Here is a 4,092-nt window from a genome sequence, read left to right as displayed (position 1 = left end):
ACTCAGCTTTGCTAAAGTTCCCAATTAGAGGTGTCCAGGGTTCTTAAGCACACTCTTTTTTTTGCTTTGGACCTTGACTTTAACCGCTTAGTCTCAAGTTTTCACTTGACACCTTCACGCCACAAGCACATGGTTAGGGACAACTTGGTTTAGCCGCTTAGGCCAGGATTTTATTCCTTTAGGCCCTCCTATCCACTGATGCTCAAAGCCTTGGGATCCTTTTTATTTATCCTTGCCTTTTGGTTTTAAGGGTTATTGGCTTTTTGCTCTTGCCTTTTGGTTTTAAGAGCTTTTGGCTTTTTCTGCTTGCTTTTTCTTTTTCTTTTTTTTAATTTTTTTTTGCTATATATTTTTTTCTTTTTTTTTCTGCAAGCTTTGTTCTTTGCTGCTTTTTCTTGCTTCAAGAATCATTTTTATGATTTTTCAGATTATCAAATAACATGTCTCCTTGTCATCATTCTTTCAAGAGCCAACATATTTAACATTCTAAAACAACAACTTCAAAAGACATATGCACTGTTCAAGCATTCATTCAGAAAACAAGAAGCATTGTCACCACATCAATATAATTAAATTAAGTTCAAGGATAAATTCAAAACTCATGTACTTCTTGTTCTTTTGAATTAAAACATTTTTATTTAAGAGAGGTGATGGATTCATAGGACATTCATAACTTTAAGACATAGTTACTAAATACTAATGATCATGTAATAAGACACAAACATAGATAAGCATTTAACATAAAGAAAATGAAAAACAGAAAATTTAAGAGCAAGGAATGAGTCCACCTTAGTGATGGTGGCGTTTCCTTCTTGAGGAACCAATGATGTTTTTGAGCTCTTCTATGTCTCTTCCTTGTCTTTGTTGCTCCTCCCTAGTGATTTTTGGTATTCCTATCCTCAGTTGCTCCCAATAATTATGTGGAGAAAAATGTATCCCCTGAGGTATCTCAGGGATCTCTTGATTTACAGTCAAATGTTCTACCACTGAGCTATGGAAGCTTTTGTCTTCCCTTTTCTCTTCTTTTTCTCTCTCTCTTTTTTTTTGAGGTTTCTCTGGCCTTAGGTGCCATCAATAGTTATGGAAAAGCAAAAAATAGCTATGCTTTTACCACACCAAACTTAGAATGTTGCTCGCCCTCGAGCAAAAGAAGAAAGAATAGATGAAGAAGAAGATGTGGAAAAAAAACTAGGATTATTAGGAAGGAAGGTGGGGATCCTGTGGGGTCTACAGATCCTGAGATGATCCTGTGAGGTCCACAGATCTTGAGGTGTCAAGGATTTACATTCCTGCACCAATTAGGCATGTAAAATGCCTTTGCATGCAATTCTGGCGTTGAACGCCAGCTTCATGCTTATTTCTGGCGTTCAGCGCCAGCTCCATGCTCTGTTCTGGCGTTGAACGCCAGCAAGATGCTCCTTACTCGTGTTTAAACGCCAGTGAACTCCTCCTCCAGGGTGTGCTGTTTTTGATTTCTCTTATATTTTTTCAGTTGTTTTTGTGACTCCACATGATCATGAACCTATGAAGACATATAACTAATAAAAATATAATTAAATAAAAATTGGGTTGCCTCCCAACAAGTGCTTCTTTAATGTCAATAGCTTGACAGTGGGCTCTCATGGAGCCTCATAGATGTTCAGAGCATTGTTGAGACTCCCCAACACCAAACTTAGAGTTTGGATATGGGAGTTCAACACCAAACTTAGAATTTGGTTGTGGCCTCCCAACACCAAACTTAGAGTTTGACTGTGAGGGCTCTGGTTGACTCTGTTTTGAGAGAAGCTTACTGTGCCTCTTTTCCATGTTTACAGAAGGATGTCCTTGAGTTTTAAACTCAAGGGAGTCCTCATTCAATTGAAGGACTAGTTCACCTCTGTTAACATCAATCACAGCTCTTGCTGTGGCTAGGAAGGGTCTTCCAAGGATGATGGATTCATCCTCATCCTTCCAGTATCTAGGATTATGAAATCAGCAGGGATGTAAAGGCCTTCAACCTTTACTAACATGTCCTCTACTTGTCTATAAGCCTGTTTTCTGGAATTGTCTGCCATCTCTAATGAGATTTTAGCAGCTTGTACCTCAAAGATTCCCAATTTCTCCATTACAGAGAGTGGCATGAGGTTTATTCCTGACCCCAGGTCACATAGAGCCTTCTCAAAGGTTATGGTGCCTATGGTACAAGGTATTAGGAACTTTCCAGGATCCTGTTTCTTCTGAGGCAATCTCAGTTGATCCAATGCATTCAGTTCATTGGTGAACAGGGGAGGTTCATCTCCCCAAGTCTCATTACCAAATAAATTGGCATTCAACTTCATGATTGCACCAAGGAACTTGGCAACTTGCTCTTCAGTAACATCCTCATTCTCTTCAGAAGAAGAATACTCATCAGAGCTCATGAAGGGCGTAAGGAGGTTTAATGAAATCTCTATGGTCTCAAGATGAGCCTCAGAGTCCTTTGATTCCTCAGAGGGAAACTCCTTATTGATCACTGAACGTCCCAGGAGGTCTTCCTCCTTGGGATTCACGTCCTCCCCTTCCTCTTTGGATTCGGCCATGATGGTTATATCAATGGCCTTGCACTCTCCTTTTGGATTTTCTTCTGTATTGCTTGGGAGAGTACTAGGAGGGATTTCAGTGATCCTTTTACTCAGCTGGCCCACTTGTGCTTCCAAATTTCTAATGGAAGACCTTGTTTCATTCATGAAACTCACAGTGGCCTTAGATAGATCAGAGACTAAATTTGCTAAATTAGATGTATTTTGTTCAGAGTTCTCTGTCTGTTGCTGAGTGGATGATGGAAAAGGGTTGCTATTGCTAAACCTGTTTCTTTCACCATTATTGAAGCCTTGTTGAGGCTTTTGTTGATCCTTCCATGAGAGATTTGGGTGATTTCTCCATGAGGGGTTATAGGTGTTTCCATAAGGTTCACCCATGTAATTCACCTCTGCTATTGCAGGGTTCTCAGGATCATAAGCTTCTTCTTCAGAAGCTGCCTCTTGAGTACTGTTGGATGCAGCTTGCATTCCATTCAGACTCTGAGAAATCATATTGACTTGTTGAGTCAATATTTTATTCTGAGCCAATATGGCATTCAGAGTATCAATTTCAAGAACTCCCTTCTTCTGAGGCATTCCATTACCCACAGGATTCCTCTCAGAAGTGTACATGAAATGGTTATTAGCAACCATGTCAATGAGTTCTTGAGCTTCTGCAGGTGTTTTCTTTAGGTGAATGGATCCACCTGCGGAAGTATCCAATGACATCTTAGCTAATTCAGACAGACCATCATAGAATATATCCAGGATGGTCCATTCTGAAAGCATGTCAGAAGGACACTTTTTGGTTAGTTGTTTGTATCTCTCCCAAGCTTCATAGAGGGATTCACCTTCTTTCTGTCTGAAGGTTTGAACATCCACTCTAAGCTTGCTCAGCTTTTGAGGAGGAAAGAACTTGGCTAAGAAAGCCGTGACCAGCTTATCCCAAGAGTTTAGGCTATCTTTGGGTTGAGAGTCCAACCACACTCTAGCTCTATCTCTTACAGCAAAAGGGAAAAGCATGAGCCTGTAGACTTCAGGATCTGCTCCATTAGTCTTAACAGTATCACAGATCTGCAAAAATTCAGTTAAGAACTGAAAAGGATCTTCAGATGGAAGTCCATGGAACTTGCAGTTCTGCTGCATCAGAGAAACTAATTAAGGTTTCAGCTCAAAGTTGTTTACTCCAATGGTAGGGATGGAGATGCTTCTTCCATGTAAATTGGAATTAGGTGCAGTAAAGTCACCAAGCATCCTCCTTGCATTATTATTATTTTCGGCTGCCATCTCCTCTTCTTGTTCGAAAATTTCTGAAAGGTTGTTTCTGGATTGTTGTATTTTAGCTTCTCTTAATTTCCTCTTCAGTGTCCTTTCAGGTTCAGGGTCTGCTTCAACAAGAATGTTCTTGTCCTTGCTCCTGCTCATATGAAAAAGAAGAAAACAGAAAAATAATAGTAGGGATCCTTTTTGCCCAGGTACAGAGGTTCCCTTATGTGAGTAGAAGAAGAGGAAAAAGAAAGGAATTCGAACACAGATAGAAGAAGGGGTTCGAATT

General features: G+C 39.9%; 1 non-coding gene across 1 annotated transcript; it reads left to right on the top strand.

Moving 5' to 3' along the window:
• The first annotated feature begins 3,320 nt into the window (after nucleotides 1-3,320).
• Nucleotides 3,321-3,428, top strand: LOC112781101 (small nucleolar RNA R71). Its single transcript, XR_003191897.1, has one exon. It is a non-coding gene; the product is annotated as a small nucleolar RNA R71 (small nucleolar RNA).
• Nucleotides 3,429-4,092: the final 664 nt, after the last annotated feature.

The sequence above is a fragment of the Arachis hypogaea genome, chromosome 19, assembly GCF_003086295.3.
Source record: "Arachis hypogaea cultivar Tifrunner chromosome 19, arahy.Tifrunner.gnm2.J5K5, whole genome shotgun sequence".
In the NCBI taxonomy this organism is placed as follows: Eukaryota; Viridiplantae; Streptophyta; class Magnoliopsida; order Fabales; family Fabaceae; genus Arachis; species Arachis hypogaea.
The sequence above is the reverse complement of the archived record's forward strand: the minus strand, read 5'-3'. Positions and strand labels throughout refer to the sequence as shown.